The 20,632-nt window shown below is 40.5% G+C and overlaps 1 pseudogene; it reads right to left on the bottom strand.

The window, feature by feature from the left end:
* Positions 1-437: 437 nt before the first annotated feature.
* Gapdh-ps96 (Glyceraldehyde-3-phosphate dehydrogenase, pseudogene 96) lies at positions 438-1,453 on the bottom strand (annotated as a pseudogene).
* Between the last annotated feature and the right edge of the window lie 19,179 nt (positions 1,454-20,632).

Below are 20,632 nucleotides of genomic sequence, written 5' to 3'. Positions count from 1 at the left end.
TGTGCAGAGAGGCCTAGGTCCAGCCCTTGTATGCTCTTTGATTGATGGTTCAGACTCTGAGAGCCCCAAGGGTCCCGGTTAGTTGACTCTGTTAGTCTTCCTGTGGAGTTCCTATCCCCTTCAGGGATTAGTGAGAGAGGAAGTGCCTAATCTCCCAGAGACATGAAATGCCAGAGTGGTTATTCAGGATAACCTTGTGACTTCAAACCCCTTGCCTGGTTTTGTTTTGTTTTGTTTGGGGAGGGGTGCAGCGAACTTTATTGATGGTATTCAAGAGAGTAGGAAGGGCTCCCTAGGCCCCTCCTCTTATTATGGGGTCTGGGATAGAAACTGTGAGGGAGATGCTCAGTGTTGGGGGCTGAGTTGGGACAAGGACTCCTCAGCAACTGAAGGTCTCTGCCTCTCTCTTGCTCTCAGTTACCTTGCTGGGGTGGATGGTCCAGGGTTTCTTACTCCTTGGAGGCCATGTAGGTCATGAGGTCCACCACCCTGTTGCTGTAGCCATATTCATTGTCATACCAGGAAATGAGTTTTACAAAGTGATCATTGAGAGCAATGCCAGCCCCACCATCAAAGGTAAAGGAGTGGGAGTTGCTGTTAAAGTCACAGGAGACAATCTGGTCCTCAGTGTTGCCCAGGATGTCCTTTAGGGGGCCCTCAGATGCCTGCTTCACCACCTTCTTGATGTCATCATATTTTGCAGGTTTCTCCAGGCAACATGTCAGATCCACAGCGCATATATTGTGGGTAGGAACACGGAAGGCCATGCCGGTGAGCTTCCCATTGAGCTCTAGGATGACCTTGCTCAGAGCCTTGGCAGCACCAGTGAATGCAGGGATGATGTTCTGGGCTGCCCCACGGCCATCACGCCACAGCTTTCCAGAGGGGCCATCCACAGTCTTCTGAGTGGCAGTGATAGCATGGACTGTGGTCATGAGCCCTTCCACAATACCAAAGTTGTCATGGTTGACCTTGGCCAGGGGGGCTAAGCAGTTGTGGTACAGAATGCATTACTGACAATCTTGAGTGAGTTGTCATATTTCTTGTGGTTCACACCCATCACAAACATGGGGGTATCAGCCAAAGGGGCAGAAATGATGATCCTTTTTTCCCCACCCTTCAAGTGAGCCCCACCCTCCTCTGTGGTGGTGAAACTGCCAGTAGACTCCATGACATACTCAGCACCATCATTACCCCATTTGATGTTAGCGGGATCTCGCTCCTGGAAGATGGTGATGGATTTCCTGTTGATGACAAGCTTCCCATTCTCAGCCTTGACTATGCCATTGAATTTGCCATGGGTAGAGCCATACTGGAACATGTATACCATATAGTTGAGGTCAATGAAAGGGTCATTGATGGCAACAATCTCCACTTTTTCAGATGCAGAGAAGGCAGCCCTGGTAACCAGTTGCCCAATATGGCCAAATCTGTTCACACTGACCTTCCCCATCTTGTCTATGCAATAAGGCTGACACTACACGAGAAGATGCGGCTGCCTCTGGAGCAGGGAGGAGCAGAGACCCTTGCTTGGTTTTGAAAAAGATAAATTGATTGATTGATTGATTGATTGATTGATTGACTGATTTGCCAAGCGATTTAGACATTCACTGGTCCCAAGATTTGGGCATAGATATCTTTGGAGATCACTATTGTCCCTATCATGCACCCAGTGACCTTTGAAAATCTCCAGTCCCACAACTTTTAAAAAATAAGAAACAGATTTTTAAAAAATCTATTGTTGACTGTGTTTTTCTTGCTTTAAACTGAACTATGTGTCCCCTGGAAAATCTGTTTGTCAAAATCTGAACCCCTAGGGCCTCAGGGTGTGACTTTCCTGGGAGGAATTTTAAAGATAAAGAAGACAAAATGAGGCCATCTGGGTAAGCCCTTATTTCATATGACAAGAAGGGATGGGAGGTGGGAGGTGGGCAACGTGGCATATGCCTTTATTCTAGTGATAGAAAGGAAGAGGCACGTGGATCTCTGTGACTTTGGGGCCAGTATGTTCTACATAGCAAGTTCCAGTCCAGCCTGAAATAAATAAATATACCCCGACTTTGAAAGTAAATAAATAAATAGGTAAATAAATAAGAAGGGATGCACAGGGCTGGAGAGATGGCTCAGTGGTTAGGAGCACTGACTGCTCTTCCAGAGGTCCTGAGTTCAAATCCCAACAACCACATGGTGGCTCACAACCATCTATAATGAGATCTGATGTCCTCTTCTGGTGTGTCTGAAGACAGCTGCAGTGTACTCATACACAAAATTAATTAGTTAATTAAAAAAGAGAGAGAGAGAGATGCCAAGGATCTTGCCTTAATTGTTCATTTGCCAAGGACAAAAGCTTCAGAAGAAACAAAGCTTACCAACAACCGGACCTTGGGCCTGTAACATCCAGAATGATAAGAAAATAAGTCCCTGCTTTTTCAAGGCACTTCAGCTGTGTGATTTGTTCTACTCTCCTGGCCTAAGGTAGATCCCAATGCCTTTCAGAATATGGTGAGGCAGTCACAATGATATCTCACCATTCCTGTTGCTTTGTTGTCCTAGACTGATGTCCTTCTGACCCCATTTAGTCACTCTAGTCTCTTTCTTCCTGTTCTCTACTTGGACGTGACCCAGAACCAAATCATCCTACTTGCCTTGCTCCTGTGACTCAGTCTGTGGAGAGCATGGGTTAGCCCTTATTAGCACGTCTCACACTCTTACCTCTTCTTCATCCAGTCCCAGCTGTTTTTCCCAATGCTGAATGCCTGCAATTGGTTATTTCTTCTTTCTTTAGAAGAATCAACCTCTCTCACACCAACACGTTCTCTAAAAGCCCTAATATTCTAGAAGCCGTTGTCCATATTTAGCTTCTGAACCCTCCGTACCAATCCCTTAATACCTCAAAGCTTGATGTGTCTTCCATAGGTCTCACTGGAGCTTCTGATGTCACTGAGGCCTGCCAAATTGAGGAGACTTTCCCCACCATCCCTTCTCTTTGTTCTAACTACAGATTTTGATAGTGAGGACCAAAGTCTTTCTCAATGCCACACTGACTACTTCTAACCCACGAAACCCCTTCTTCCTTGACTCTGCACTGATTTTACTTCAAAAATATTTTTTTATTGATTCCCTACTGTGCTTCTTAAAAAGACTGACTCCCAACAACTAAGAGTTTGCTCTTTCTACTCCCTGGCCAAGACAGGCTGTTCTGTTTTAATATAACTGCCATGTCGTTCAAAGATCAGTCTTTGCCATAAAACTCTAAAATCTTCTCTTCTGTTGGTATTGCTAAATGCTACTACTAGCGAGTCCTTCTAATATGGTATATTTAACATTTTGAAAGCTAACTTTGTATATATTTCAAAAGCCTCATGGGCTAGAGATGTATCTCAGAACATTAGGTTACCTTGTATGAAGTCCTAGTTTGATACTTAGCACCATATGAAACTGTACATGGTTGTACACCCAGCTCTCGGGAGGTAAAAGCAGGCTGATCAGAAGTCCAAAGCCATCCTCAGCCATCTTCAGCTACATAGCATGCTCTAATCTTGAGCTACATTAAGCCCTGTATTTATTATATTTTTCAAAGGATGCTTATAAAATTGTATTTTGAAAAAAAAAAAAACAAAATGTCCATAGTAGCACTCCAGAAACAAAGCCTGTTGAATAACAAAAAGACAAAGCATTCAGAAATAAATATATTAGTAAAATCAATCAACAGGTAGAAATTAAAATGTGTTTTAATGTGAGAAAATGCTGTCACCTACCTCTGACATAGATACAAATATGAGAAACCAGTTTATCAGACGAAATTGGTCCAGACATGGTGGTCCATATAATGGGAGTCCCAGCACTGGGAGAAAGCAGTAGGAAGGTCAGGAGTTCAAGGTCAGCCTCTGCTACATTACAAATTCAAAACAAGCCTCATCTATGTGAAATCTTGTCATCAATTAATCAATCAGAACTGTCTGCTGAGAGACTCCACCAAGCAGACAATGCAAACAGACTCAGAGACCCATAGCCAAACATTAGCTGGATCTCAGGGAGTCTTGCAGAAGAATTAGGGGAAAGGATGGAGGGGCAGGGACTCCACAGGAAGATCAACAGTGTCAACTAATCTAGCCCCTTGGAAGCTCCCAGAGACTGAATCATCAACCAAAAAGAGAGCATAGGCTGAACCTAGGCCCCAAGCACATACAGCTATGCAACTTGGCCTTCATGCAGTTCTCCCAACAAATGGAGTGGGGACTGCCCCTGAATTTGTTGCCAGACTCTGGTTCCCATTTTCCTAACTGGGCTGCCCTGTCTGGCCTCAGGAGAGAGGCTGCACCTAGTCCTGCAGTGACTTGATCTACCAGGAAGCCTCCCTCTTCTCAGAGGAGAATGGGAGGCCATAGAGGGAGGAGCTGTGTGAAGGGGGAGTGGGAGGAGGGCAGCTGATATTGGGATGAAAGTGAATAAATAAGTGGATGGTTGGATGGGAAAAAAATACTAACTCTGTATTAGGATTGGCTGGAAAGAATTTCTTATCAATTATCATAGTCTTCAGGTTTTGCCTCCCAGAAGGTTCCACCATTAGCCTCCCTGGAGACATGAATGCCCAATATACTGTTCCCAAGAAAGTGAGTTATACACAAACTGTTTCACATCTGCATTCAGATACCTGGAACCCCATAAAGGACCAAAAAGGGAAGGACAGTTTTACTGGAGTGTCCTGGATTGTTTCTCCATGGAGTTGGGCTGAGCTCCTGGAAAAGCACAGGAGGACTGGCTTATTTCAGCTTTGTGTTTTTCTCTGGGCATGGTTCTGCCACGCCAAATGAAGTATCTAAAGTGCACACACTTTAAATATTTCCACTTGAACTAATTCCAATTTCCTCTGTGTGATAATGGTTATTTTTAAAGTATCTTTATATTCCACGCATGAATATTAAATATACGCTGGGAAAAAAATGGGAAATAGGGCATTGGTTGAAGCAGAGTTCTTATCCCCTGCTCTTATATGGGCTTAATAATTTTAAAATTTAAAAGTTATTTTAAAAAGTGCTTTCCATGTGGTAGGTATTTCACAAGCATTTAAAAATAATACAAGTCGATACTTTGTGAGTTTCCTGGTCCTTAAAGCCACAGTGAGTGCATGTTTAAATTCCCAGAACTGAGTGTTGGTGATTTTGAATCTCTGTCTTTGCTGTCAGGTTGCTTCTTCAGGAGAGAAGGGCAAAGGCTATCAGAAAAGTTCAACTTCCTCACATTTGAGGTTCAACAAGAAATGGAAACAAAAATTCAATGACTCCCCCAATATGAGGGCCTTTATTGACCAAAACATTTACTGTAAGAATCAACAAAATGTTAGCATTGGTTGGGAAATAACCTGGAATTATTGGGAATTGGAAAATCTTGCTGTTTGCTGAAGCTACCACTGCCTTCCTCCTTGGCAACTTTAAGATAGTTCTCAACTGCAGCCTCAGGGAAAATCAGGAATCACACAACAGGAGAAAATATATCTCTGTCATTTCTTTCCTTAAATCTTAAGGTTACAGAAGACTCGATGTATATGACCAATGACTTCGAGAGGAAAAGTAACAGGCAAGCTTGTATGGACAAGTACCCCCAAGAACATGACTTTCTAAGAAAGATAGCTAAGAAGGGTGGGTTTACATCTAAGTTTCTTTATGAGATTGTTTCCTCAGAACTTAGACTAAAATCTTATCCTTTCCATCCGTCAGTCAAATTGCACTGTACTACTTGATCCAAGGAATATACATATGAAACCCACAGGGTCACTGCAGAAAAATCCACATCTCTGTAGATCATTATAGAACTTAAGATAGTATTTTTATTTGGCTTTCTGTTCCATGTCACCTGCTCGGCAAACACAATTCCAAATCTCCTAACTACACTGTTCTTGCTAAGCTAGCAAGTTTCCGGTTTCATCTTACTATTCATACCTCAGTGATGTTTCTAACCATCTGTGTCCACTGCCAATGTAAAGGCATTGGTGACTTCAGTGTCATTACTAGGTCAGACAAATAGTTTGAATGAATACAATCATTTTTAAGTGATATAAATAAAATCTCCCAAGGCACTTAGAGTGGAGCTTCTAATTGTTGCTTTATTTTTAAAATACCCAGTCACACTGTTTGGAAAATATGTACACCCTTTATTGAAATCGTTTTAACTTTGTTTTTTAATGACTTTGAAAGAGGATTATTTGAAAATTTATTACATTTAATTTTTCTTCACTGCTATGTCATCAAAACTGGGTCCACATTCTTTGAATTACAGTAGAGAATTTGGATGTCTAGACACACACACAAAAATATATATATATATATATATATCAGTAACACAAGGTTTACTTCAAGTAAATCAGTAACTTCTGTTGGCCACTAATGAAATGAGCAATTTTTTTTTCTTCTAACACTTTTGCCCTACTTCATTGAAGAAATCTAGGATTTAAGATAACTCGTGCTTCATGTTTTCAAGTCTATTTTTTTTTCATTCCATCAATTTACTAAGAGAGAAGCTAGGCAAAAGTTTAAAGTTTGTCCTGAATTGCATTACCTATGATACACTCTCCTTGAATAAATTTATGTACAATATATGATACAAACATTGCTGAATAAACCTAGACAGAAAAGATATTCCCTATGGCCCTGAAGCACATTAAACGACTTCATTCCACACTTGTTTATTATATTATCACTGCCTATTTATAGTAGAATGACTTTGGAGAAAGTCCCTGGGTATTTTTATTTAATGAATCCAAAGTAAAAGACTATATGAAAGGAAGAATCTTTAGCCATTTAACGCTCTATGGCTTCTACTTTCATAAACCTTTCATAAACATCTTCATTCAAAGAACCGAATGTACCTAAAAGTCTACTGCCCCGGGATGGAGGAACGTTAGTTTCATGCAGTGGAAAATGACCTCTTCTGGTGACTGTGTACCAAAATAATTTTCCTCTTATGATCTCCATAGAAAGTGAAGCTCTCAAAATCAAGGCTTAGGCATCTCTTGGTGAAGAAAGAACGTATGTGAGCCTTGCTGTGGTTAGCCATGACAGAAAACAAAAAAACATGAGGGCTTATATCCAAAATATACAAAGAACTCAAGAAGTTAGACCGCAGGGAGACAAATAACCCTATTAAAAAATGGGGTTCAGAGTTAAACAAAGAATTCACAGCTGAGGAATGCCGAATGGTTGAGAAACACCTCAAGAAATGTTCAACATCTTTAGTCATAAGGGAAATGCAAATCAAAACAACCCTGAGATTTCACCTCACACCAGTGAGAATGGCTAAGATCAAAAACTCAGATGACAGCAGATGCTGGCGAGGATGTGGAGAAAGAGGAACACTCCTCCATTGTTGGTGGGATTGCAAACTGGTACAACCATTCTGGAAATCAGTCTGGAGGTTCCTCAGAAAATTGGACATTGAACTACCTGAGGATCCAGCTATACCTCTCTTGGGCATATACCCAAAAGATGCCCCAACATATAAAAAGACACGTGCTCCATTATGTTCATAGCAGCCTTATTTATAATAGCCAGAAGCTGGAAAGAACCCAGATGCCCTTCAATAGAGGAATGGATACAGAAAATGTGGTACATCTACACAATGGAATATTACTCAGCTATCAAAAACAATGCCTTTATGAAATTCATAGGCAAATGGTTGGAACTGGAAAATATCATCCTGAGTGAGGCAACCCAATCACAGAAAAACACACATGGTATGAACTCATTGATAAGTGGCTATTAGCCCAAATGCTTGAATTACCCTAGATGCCTAGAACACATGAAACTCAAGACGGATGATCAAAATGTGAATGCTTCACTCCTTCTTTAAAAGGGGAACAAGAATACCCTTGGCAGGGAATAGAGAGGCAAAGATTAAAACAGAGACAGAAGGAACACCCATTCAGAGCCTGCCCCACACGTGGCCCATACATATACAGCCATCCAATTAGACAAGATGGATGAAGCAAAGAAGTGCAGGCCGACAAGAGCCGGATGTAGATCTCTCCTGAGAGACACAGCCAGAATACAGCAAATACAGAGGCGAATGCCAGCAGCAAAACACTGAACTGAGAACAGGACCCCCGTGGAAGGAATCAGAGAAAGAACTTGAAGAGCTTGAAGGGGCTTGAGACCCCATATGAACAACAATGCCAACCAACCAGAGCTTCCAGGGACTAAGCCACTACCTAAAGACTATACATGGACTGACCCTGGGCTCCAACCTCATAGGTAGCAATGAATAGCCTAGTAAGAGCACCAGTGGAAGGGGAAGCCCTTGGTCCTGCCAAGACTGAACCCCCAGTGAACGTGATTGTTGGGGGGAGGGTGTTAGTGGGGGGAGGATGGGGAGGGGAAGTCCATAAAGAAGGGGAGGGGGAGGGATTACGGGGATGTTGGGCGGGAAACCGGGAAGGGAAATAACAATCAAAATGTAAATAAGAAATACTCAAGTTAATAAAAATAATAATAATTTTCCAACAGCGCTTTAAAAGTCTTCTGGAAATTCCTTAAATTGGACTGTAGTTACTCATTTTGCGATGAGGTAGGGGTTGTACTGATTTCCTAATGTATAACATTCAAATCTTATTGTCTTAAATCTAGACACACTAGGCACTATTTCTACCTCAACATTTGGAAGGCTACTCTCATGTCCCATCGTAAATGACTCAAGAAGGTGATGAAGATTTCACTCTATTATGTTTGCCTGGGAGGCAATTTAGCAATTTTTTTCTTCCTTATTAAAGCTGCTATCACTTGGTTATTTTTAAGTATTGCATCTAATGAACTGAACTCTGATGATGTTTTATAATTTTCTTAATTTGTTTGTATTTTTTCATTTTAACATCACCAGGAGTGTACACGGATCACAGTTAATACATACAAGTTTTTATCAAATTCTCTTGTCCTACCTCAACATTGACTTGAAATTTCATTCCCTGAAACCTTTTTTTCTGTAATTCTAAATTTTGCCTTACCTCTATAATATGTCTCTGTTTTAATATAAATATTATGTCCCAAAGAATAAATTGACTCAATCTGATAATACAAGAAGATAGGTGTCTCTGGCTTCATATACACAAAAACGTGGGCCTTATGGGTCATGGGAACCTAGTTTGAGAGCCTAGAAGGACAAAGTATAAATGATAGCAAAACCATACTACGATTTAGTAAAATATATGAAGTGGGCAAAAGCTACTTATGCAATTTAAAGCAAGTGTATCTCAAATCTGAAAATGAAAGGGACAATAAGTGTTAGGATATTCTAGAAGACAGCCACAGTAGGATCCCAGGAAGGCTGTTGGATGAATATTCTACTTGTTCATTAACCCCCATTTTATTCATTTTTAATTAAGGTTATGGATGGAATCATGGATGAGGTATTGTTTACTGGAGCATTGCAACTTACCATAGCTACACCACTGAAGTGATGTATTCCTCCCTTCCCAGCACCTCACTCCTTTCTGAAATCTAGGCACTGAATTAAATAGCTATTTAGGAATTTAAAGATGGATTAAAACTTTTCTTCCTTCTTTCCTTTCTTTCTTCCTTTCTTTCCTCCTTTTCTTCTTTCCTTCCCTTTCTTCCTTTTTATTTAAATAGTTAAAGAGTAGAAGAAAACAGACACATAAACTGAAAATTGTAAGTTAAAATGAAACGTGAAAGGGAGCTGTGCAGAAATCTCTGGAACAGAAGACATGATAATACCTCAGGTAGTAGCAAGAGCAGAGAAAAAAAAATCTAACAATTTTGTCTTAACAGATTTGAGACATGTTCTATGTTTCTGGAGCATGTCCCAAAGTCCAGAAAGCACTGTGAAAGGTATGGGGTTTATTACCTGCTCCAAATACAGAAATTGTTACCTGTCTTTCCATCAATTCCCTGATTTCGTGTTGTATTTATTTTATTTCATTAAGACAGTTTCTCTATGAATTTCTGACAGCTCTTGAACTTGTGCCAGTGTACAGATTCTAAATCTCTTCTCACGAAAAGCTGGTTTATTGTAATAGAGTAAAAAACAGACCCATTACTTTTTAATAGGATATCTCAATTGAACCAAGTTGTTTCTCAGGAAAGACAGTATTTGGATCCAGGTATTAGAGCTCCAGAGTTTTGTCCAGCTGGTCACAGTGGCTCTCATTTGTAATCCCAGCACAACAGAGGTTGAAGCAAAATTTTCAGTATTAGCTTGATCTACATATTAAAATCCTGAAATCAGGACTACAGTTGAGACTCTATCTGAATATAGCCAATAAATATATAGATTAGATAGATAGATAGATAGATAGATAGATAGATAGATAGATAGATAGATAGATAGAATGTTCTCTTGTCAAATTTGGTGCAAAGTCAAGATTGGAGCAACCAGCAGTTGAACTCCCAATCACTCTTAATGAATAGAAAGGATATTTGAGACAAGTTGCCACTCAGTATCCATGGGAATTGGATCTGGGACTGCCAAGAATAACAGCTCTGGAGGTGCTTCCAGATTTGTATAAAACAAGCCACACACATCATCCTTGATTCCTGATATCATCTCAAGATTGCTTTTTACTTAATACATTGCAAATACCATCTGAACAGCTATCATGCTGTTTTGTTTGGGGAATATTGACAAGAAAAACAGACCTGTAGATATTCTATTCAGATACATTTTTTCCTCCAATTATTTTCATTACACAGTTAGTTGAATCCATATATGAATTCATATCACACACCATCCTAAGGGCTGCTTCCCATCAAGAAATAACCCATTTGCGGCTAGAGAGATATAATAGTGGTTAAGAGCTGACTATTCTTTTAGAAGGCCTAGACTTGATTTCCAGCACCCATATGGCAGCTCACAATGTCTGTAACCCCCTCAAAATACAGCTAATGGTTTTAGTTGCTTAGAGAACAAGATGCTGTTTTTAAAAATTTGTGCACATGTGTGTGTTTGTATGTAACTGTTTCTTGCAAGCTTACGGTTATTCAAGTAATACAAATAGATCAAGACTACTAGTATATAACAGTAAATCGAAAGACTGATATTAAAAAAAATTGCCTACTTATCCTGAGTACAATAAAAGTGAAGGTTGAGATGGAAAAAACAACAAAAGAGTCTGAATCAAAAGGCCTGAGAGTCAAAACCTCCAGAGTGCACTTCCTAAGACATCAATTAGCGAGAATGTTTTTCAGAAGGAGGGAGTGATGACATGTCAAATTCCTTCAAGGGTCAAGAAAAGAGGTCTAGGGCTTACCCTGAGGGCATGGATGCTTGTGGAGATCTTGCTGGAAGCAATTAGGGCAGTTCTTTGGAAGGATGCAGATTGTGTGACCAGAAAACTATTCATAGCAGAAAAACTAATAAACAAAGACAAAAAAATTATAGGTAATTTTCTCAAGCATTTTGAGCTGTAAAAAAGCAAGAGAAAGGTCTGGAGTTGAGGAGACTCATGATCCAGGTTGGGCTGTTTGCAGTGTGTGTGTTTGTCATTTATTAGCTTTCTTATTATTACATATAAATCCAATACACACACACACACACACACACACACACACACACACACACACAAATGGTTGAAGATTGATGGTAGAAAGGGAAATTACTTCTTAGGGCCAAGGGCAGGGATAAGAAGCCACTCACTAAGGAGGAGACAGCTGAAGAAAACGTGGAGTAGTAGAGCCGCCTGTCATTGAGTGAATTTGATGCTCAACCCATGGAGCAGACTTCTTCCTCTATCAAGATTTGTGGCAGACTGTGAGGTATGGGTATGGGAGTGGGATGGGGTAGAGGCCTAAAGTCAGATAACTGAGGAGAAGTTGTCATGAGATTTGAACTCACCAAACCAAAGAATGATGGGACAAATTTGCTCAATAAATAAAAAACAGTATTGCCCGATAGTAACCAGAGCTCACTTGTAGTATCTGACTTTAGACTTAAGTATAAACCAAATATAGTACAGCCGAGGACTGTAACCCTAGTACATAGAGAGGGTAAGACAAGAAGATCCTACTGCATTAGAGGACAGCATGGATTATACAGCATGCACCTGGCCATGGTCTCAAAAGGTAAAATATTAATTACATAAAAACCAGGTGTGGTGTCATATACAGGTGAAAGATTAGCAAAAGTTCAAGGCCAGAGCCTGTGTGATGATGAACACCTTTAATCACAGCACTCAGCAGAGGCAGGAGGATCTCTATGAGTTAAGGTCAACAAGGACTACATATAGAGACCCTGTCTTAAAAACATATTATTAATAATAATAATAATAATAATAATAATAATAATAATAACCATTAAAGACCAGCCCAGGTTACATAACAAGACTAAGATTTTTTAATTAGAAAATATTGATCATCCCATAGATTTGTGTTTGTCCTTTCTGTTGCCATTCTTTTTCTGCAGCCATACTTACAAGTTCAATGAGCAAAGAAAAGAATTCAAGGTTACTACTTTCTACAACCTTACAACTATGTAGAAAGCAGTGATATTTGCCTTATGTAAACCAGACCAATTCTAAATCCTTGCTCGTGTGATACTCACTTCAATGAGGTGCAAATAGAGGTAGAAAAGTATCTTTTATTTACCAGATGTAATTATCATCTCAGAGATTTACTGTTGCATAAACTTAGCCATTCTAGCCCTTTCTGAACTCTGGTTGGCTAGTTCAACTCAGCTGTTCTGGCTCAAACTCCTCTCTAAGCTGACTGATTCAAACTGGCTTCTCTCAGCTTCAGATTAAACTGATTTGCTTGGCCTCAGAAACTGGCAATCTGTTCTAATCTTCTGGCTCCTTCTTATTCTTGGTTCTTTCTGTCTTCACCTATAACCTGTTTCTGTAAAAATATCCCAGTAAAACCCCTTCTCTCTCCCTCTCTCTCTCTCTCTCTCTCTCTCTCTCTCTCTCTCTCTCTCTCTCCTCTCCTCTCCTCTCCTCTTCTTCCTGTCTGTTCTCATGAGAGTTGGGCATATCCTAACTCTTACTCATTTTGTCAACTCTTTCTCTGGCTCATCACTTTGTCTGGCCCTCAATTAGGCATCACTTTCAAATATGGCTCTTTCCTTCTAAAAACTAACTTTACCATCATTGTTTGGGATTAAAGAGCAGGTCTGTATTCCAGCTAGGTTATACTGTAGTCAGGGGCATATCTACATTTCGGCTGATCACACAGGCATGTTGCTGGATTAAAGTCCCTCTACTTGTGACAGAGCCACAGTGGAAAAACAAGTTTATGTTCTCGGGATTAAAAACAGGAACATGGAAATGACTCAGGACTTTGTTGTTTGGCTGTTTTAACCACAGTCGCTACATTGTGTGCTACAGCCTTGGGCAACAAACTAGCAGAGCAACTCATCCCATAGGGGTGGGGGTTAGGCCCCAAAATTCCCTCTTTTTTATTTATAAATTAGTACCTGTAGGGGTTGGGGATTTAGCTCAGTGGTAGAGCGCTTGCCTAGGAAGCGCAAGGCCCTGGGTTTGGTCCCCAGCTCCAAAAAAAAAAAGAACCAAAAAAAAAAAATTAGTACCTGTCTTAGGTGACTCATGGATGTCAGTGTCTGCCTTACCCATCTTTGGGCAGTCCACCCAAGCCTCATGGTCCCCCTGTCTTAGGTTGACAGACACCCCCATGGTTTTACCCATCCTTGGCCATCTAATTTTTATACATGCTCAGCCATATCTGAGCTGATGGGTTGCCCTTAGCCAAAGATAACATTATCTGTAGACTGACAGCTTGGTTCTGGGCTTGTTTTCTGCCCAGGTGACAAAGAAAAAATGCACACACAAGGCCAGCTCCAAGAGCAATAATGCCCAAGGAGGAGGTGCCAAGAGCAGCAGTGATGCCAAAGTCTCTCTTATGATGGGTCAGGATGAGTTGATTTTCTCCTGAATGATTGACAGACAATGGAACTATGCCTGGGATCTGCACAACCAGGGCAGAGTCCCCTGATCCCCAGCAGCTTCGTAGATGGCATTCCTGCGAAGAACAGTTAAGACTATCTCCAGCATTAGTACCATTCCAAGCCACAAAGAAAAATGGAGGAATTACACAGGTGAAGGAAGAGATATTAAAATTTTTACTAAACCTACTATTTCAAATTTAAGGAAACCTTCAAAAGTGACAGACATATTCCAAGAGGCAGTGGAATTAAAAGTTACCCCCGTCTTAACATCAGAGGAGCAGCATCCAGGTATGTAAGAGGACCACAAAAAAACATTACAGGGAGAAGTGGAGGGAACAATGTGTCCTGTCTATAACTATTCTTGTACAAGTTTATGTGCTGCCTCCGATTTTTCAGAGGAAAGGGGCCACTGTTCCACCCATACAGAATCATAACAGGAGGCAACTTAGCAGTGGCCTCCATGATAAACTTCCTAATCCTGTCCCATCTGCATGGTCTCAAATAACTAGGTCACATCAGACACAGATTGAGAGTCCCCTTGTAGGTACCTACCAAAACCCTTACCGGGGGCAAATCCCTGTTTTTGCAGCATCCTCGTACTGGTTGGGTGGTAACCACTGCTCCCATATCATGTAAAATGTCCCTCCCCCATCCTGCAGCAGCATCTCTTGGAGCTGTCTGGGTGCACTGCTCCAGACATTCTCCTCTTGATCTGAGACAATCTCCCCCCCCAAAAAGCACCACTCCACACAACTGTTACCAATTGGAGGGTGTACAGTTTAGAATTGCAAAGGATTCAAAGATGGCCTGAGTTAAAGGAGCATGAGGTTAATAAGCTGTCACTGCCTCTCTCAATAGTTTCTACATCCTCAAAATTCAAGGGATTGTGTTCCCTCATCAACTGACCCTGAGGGTTCTGAGTCTCAATCACTGGATATGTGACTCCCCCTAAAATACCCTCTAGGGCAGCCCAGGCCAATTTTTCCAAATCAGGGTATAAAGGATTAGTCTTGGAGGGGCTCAAACATTTCTCTTTACTTTATACCTTTTCAGTTTCTTAAACAATTCCTCTATCTCTTTCTCTAGTTTCTTCTCCTCCTTTCCTGAGGAAGAAGAGATTGACTCATCAGAGGAAGAATCATCAGACACCTGTAAAGATTTTTTGGAACAGTCGTCTTATGCTATTTCAAAAGTTCTATTAATGTCAGCCATTTGTTCTTTCACTTTGGTATTTTCACTCAGTAGAGTGTCCTTTACCAACAGCCAATCAGGAACATTCAACCCTCCCGAATGTTATTCTAAGCTTGTAGTTTCTAGACTTGTAATGACTTTTTTAGTTGTTTTAACCTTATATCAGTCCCCTGCTGTTTTAACAGGTCAACCAGCTGATCCACAAGCTGCAAGCTTGAGTGGTACCCATATTCAATTCACCCCTCTTTTCTTACCTGCTGGTCAGTCTTCGGGGCCATCCTTCAGGAACTCCTTTCTTTCCTATCTCGGTAGGACCTCCACATGGAGGAGAAAACAACAAGAACATTTAAGACAAGTCATTGCTATGCAGCCCAGGAAGATTGGCCTGGAACTATATATGTACCTAAAATAGATTTTAGTTCATTCTAGTCCTCCAGCCTCAGCTACCCTAGTCTGAGATTACAGATGTATACTACCATGCCTGGCTAGAAAATTTATTTTTAGTGCTTCATAAAAATTTCCTCTCATTTGGGTCAAGTTGCAAGACCATAAAGAATTTGCTTCAAAGGTTAGTCTCAGCTACCAAGTGAATAAAGGCAAGAGCTTAATATTAAAGTTACATCTTTTACCACTAATTCCAAGCTCTAGGGCACTAAGACACAAGAGCAGATCATGATACATGATAGATGGGTGGGTGGATGGATAAATAGATCCATTCATACATATGTACATATATACATATATAGATACATGATAGATTAAAATCCACTTATCTGAGACTAAGGAGAGTTGATATTCTGGAACAAATTCAGTCATAAGAATAATTATATATTTTCCGATTGTACAAAGTCATAGAACAAAGAGTAGGTTGACCTGATATGACATTGTTGGTCAAATTTTCTCAAATTCCTACTATTTGTGGGACATTGGTCTGGGAATTTGTGCTGAATGTACAGCCAGGGATTAAATGGCTTCAAATGTGGATTGAAAGCTTGCCGAGTCAGGCAGATGACAAAACAAGGCTTTGTAACCTTAGAAGAGCTTCCTCCTACCCTCTCTTCCCTAATCACATACTAGGAACATTTGTGTGGTAGCACCAAAATGATGGGTGCTAGAACTAATACATGGGAATTAAAGGAAATGCTGTGATCATGAAAGGCTATAGCATGATGAATAAAAGGAAAGGATAAAAAAGTGAAAGAGAGGTCAGAAGTCCACTGCGTAAAACGGAAAGTGGCAGAAGTGTATGGAAATCCTAAGGTTTTATTAATTGTTCTCAAACACAATATGATAGTAGTATTGATGTTGACATTTACTTTGCTCCAGATTTTGACCCATCTTCTATTTTATCCTGACTTGGGTGACTATGGACTTTCTGTTCCTATGGCCAGTGTGGGCAGAAATCCTGTAAAACCAGTTCAGTGTAAGTCCCTACCTTTGGTCTTTAAATACATGTTTTGTCTTGTCACTCTGGGGTGGCTTCCCTGGTGACCTTGTCAAGTTTGTACCTATAAATACTTTACCCTAAATTTAATTGGGGTGACTTACAGTTACATATCATCATGGCAGGAGGTAGGGCAGCATGCAGGCAGACAAGGTGGTGGAGGAGCTGAGAGTTCCACATCTGGATCTGCAGGCAACAGGAGACTGTAGGGGACAATGAATTTAGCTTGAGCATAGGAGACCTCAAAGCCTGCCCTGACAGTGACACGCATCCTCCAAAAAGGCTACACCTACTCCAACAAGGCCATGCCTTCTAATAGTTCCCCTCCCTATAGACCAAGCTTTCAAACACATGAGTCTATGGGGGCCATACCTATTCAAACCATCACAACCTCCCAAGGCATAATCTACCACACCAGGGAGCATACTTTTTTGAATGATTTTTCATTAATATACAAAATCATGAGTTTTATACAATAATTTCATACATATCATTGTAGTCTGCTCATATTTTTCACCCCATTAGTCTCCATGCTCCCTCCTGCTCAACTCCAAGTGAAAAATGTTTTTTGAAGGACACAAAGAGTAATATAGAGACATATTTTACTTATTACAGGCCACATGGTATTCATTACAACTATTCATCTCTGTTCACAGCTCAAAAAAGACTACAGATAAATATATCAACAAATGGCATGTGGCTGTGTGCCAATAAAGTTCTATTTACAAAAAACCAAGCAGCCAGTGGACTGGTTCATAGGCTAACCCTTATATTAGTATGTAGATTTATAAATTAATGAGATGATATAGTTTATGTAACCCAGGTTTATTTTTTATACTTTTTTTCTTTTATTGAATTTTTTATTTACATTTTAAATGTTATCTCCTTTCCTGATTTCCCTCCAGAAACTCGCTATTCCAACCCTCGCACCCCCCGTGCTTCTAAGAGGGTGATCTCTCATCCACCCACCCACAACCTCCCACCTTCTCTCCATAACATTCCCCTACACTGGGGCATCAAGTCTTGACAGGGCCAAGGACCAACAAGGCCACCCTCTGCTACATATGCAGCTAGAACCATAGGTCCATCCCTGTATACTCTTAGGATGATGATTTAGTCCCTAGGAGCTCTGGGAGGTCTGGTTGGTCTATATTGTTCTTCGTATGAGGTTGTAAACCCCTTCTAGGATGATATTTCTAGTTCCATCTAGTTCAGCTCCTTCAGTCATTTCTCTAACTCCTCAGTTGGGAACCCCATTCTCAGTTCAGTGGTTGTCTGTGAGTATCTGCCCCTCTAAGGAGGCAGCTATATCAGGCCCCTGACAGCATGCATGTCTTGGAATCTACAATATTGTCTGGGTTTGGTGTCTGTTTATGGGATGGATCCCCCAAATGGGGCAGTCTCTGGATGGCCTTTCCTTCAGTCTCTGATCCATACTTTGTCTCCATATTTCCTCCTGTGAGTATTTCTGTTCCCCTTTCTAAGAAGGACTGACACAGCCACACTTTGGTCTTCCTTCTTCTTGAGTCGCATGTGGTTTGTGAATTGTATCTTCAGTATTCCAAGCTTTTGGGCTAGTATCCACTTATCAGTAAGTACATACTGAGTGAGTATGTTCTTTTGTAATTGGGTTACCTCATTCAGGATGATATTTCTAGTTCCAGATATTTGACTAAGAATTTCATGAAGCCATTGTTTTTAATAGTTGAGTGGCATTCCATTGTGTAAATATAACACATTTTCTCTATGTATTCCTCTGTTGAAGAACACCTGGGTTCTTTCCATCTTCTGGCTATTATAAATAAAGCTTCTATGAACATAGTGAAGCATGTGTCCTAGTTATAAGTTAGAGCATGGTTTGGGTATATGCCCAGAAGTGGTATAGCTAGGTCCTCAGGTAGTACTATGTCCAATTTTCTGAAGAATCTCCAGGATGATTTATTTCCAGAGTGGTTGTACCAACCTGCAATCACACCAACAATGGAGAAGTGTTCCTCTTTCTCCACATCCTCGCCAGCATCTGTTGTCATCTGAGTTTTTGATCTTAGCCATTCTGACTTGTGTGATGTGGAATCTCAGGGTTGTTTTGATTTGCATTCCCCTGATGACTAAGGATGTTGAACATTTCTTTAGGTACTTCTCAGTCATTCAATATTCCTCAATAGAGAATTCTTTGTTTAGCTCTATTGTCTACTTTTTAATGGGGTTATATGATTCTCTGGAGTCTAACTTCTTGAGTTCTTTGTAGATATTGCATATTAGCCCTCTAATGGATGTAGGATTGATAAAGAACTTTTCCAAATCTGTCCCAATGACAGTGTCCTTTGCCTTATAGAAGTTTTGCAATTTTATGAGGTCCCATTTGTCGATTCTTGATCTCAGAAGATAAGCCATTGGTGTTCTGTTCAAGTAATTTTCCCCAGTGCTCATTTGTTTGAGGCTCTTACCCACTTTCTCTTCTATTAGTTTCAGTCTATCTGGTAAACCAGGTTTATTAATTAATCAAACATTGGTTAAATGTGGTTCAATCTTCATATTTTTAGCTAATCACTTATTTATTAAAATGTAAATTTTATAAGGGCAAGTCTTTGCCTACCCTTTTTTTTCTAGCACCTGAAAATGTCCCTGTCACATTGTAAACAGAACGCAAATATATTTCATTAATGAATGATCAGAACTGTTTTCCAGTCAGCAATGTTTACACCACATGAAAGCTAATGAGTCTCTTTCCCAGAGTCTTGAAAACTCATTTTTTTAAATAAAATTTCTAAAATTTGTCCTGTTTTGTTTACCAACTAAATAAATTTCCTGTCCAATCATCCCTTCCATGCCTATTAGAGAAAGGATAAGTTATCTATGTTTTAAGTCAACACTTATATTACTTAATTTTCTTGACAAGTAAAAGAACCATTTCTTTGATTTTGAATTTCTTCTTTATTAATAGTGTGGAACACATTCTCCACTCCCTGTTCTGTTTGTTCTTTTTTGCATTTCTTTTGTAGCAGTCAATACTCATTCTGAGCCTACAGAGAGTATTTTTGCCTGTCACAACCGCAGAACAAAGAAAAGAGAAAGGGAAGTTTTAACATTCATTTTCATGAGTATTTTATAACAGTGAACGTGTGTGGATAGTAATTCAGTCGTCCACCTAACCAGTGAGATATAGCCAAAGTGTTTGTCCCATTGTCCCCTCTCATCTGAGCATGACACTAGGTCCGGACTCTCCAAAGGTTTACTGGCCAACTTGGCACTGTGTGGCAAGATTATAACAGAATCCAGGCTGTGAACAGGAGCTGTTTCACAGACTCTTGCATAGGTGTCTACATGGCAGTGGAAGAAAGGAGGTATTCAGCAAAGTCTCAGGATACACATGCTGAATAGTCTTCTATGAGGTAGGCAGCTGAAATGTAAGGTCCATCCACAGTAGTCTGTACACTCTGGTTCCGTGTGTTCCCTGTCTGAGTTCAGCCAACTTACTCAGCTCTGCTGAGTCTATTGCAAAGTCTATGTTTCCATGAGCATGTGCTCTCCTAAACGTCATCCAGTGCACATGTATGCATGCGTGCGCGCGTGCACGCACGCGCACACACACACACACACACACACACACAGAGAGAGAGAGAGAGAGAGAGAGAGGGAGAGAGAGAGAGAGAGAGGGAGAGGGAGAGAGAGGGAGAGGGAGAGAGAGAGAGAGAGAGAGAGAGAGAGAGAGAGAGCTTATAAATCTGGAGAAAAAAACAAGGTTCTACGCTCTTTAGAGTATTGTACTACCATAAATAATGGTTTTCTACCCTTGGGTTTCATTGATTGATCGATGTTTGCTGTGCTGGGAATGAATGCCAGTCCTTTCAGTGTTCTAAGCAAGTGTACTGCCACTGAGCTCTACTGCTACCCCATGGTTTTTTCCTGAATTCTCGGGAGACTGAAAGTTTGAAAGGGAGTGTGTATCAGGATCCACCTCAAAATTTGGTCAACGAAACAAAAATTTTGCCCAAGTCCCTGGAGTACAGCCCACAGTGCCAACACACAGGCATATACACATGCACAGAGAAAGAGAGAGACAGAGACAGAGAAAAAAATCTTTCTCCCTGGATT

This window comes from Rattus norvegicus, chromosome 20 (genome assembly GCF_021556685.1).
Source record: "Rattus norvegicus strain SHRSP/BbbUtx chromosome 20, alternate assembly SHRSP_T2T, whole genome shotgun sequence".
NCBI lineage: Eukaryota > Metazoa > Chordata > Mammalia > Rodentia > Muridae > Rattus > Rattus norvegicus.
This window is presented reverse-complemented; position numbering and strand designations above follow the sequence as displayed.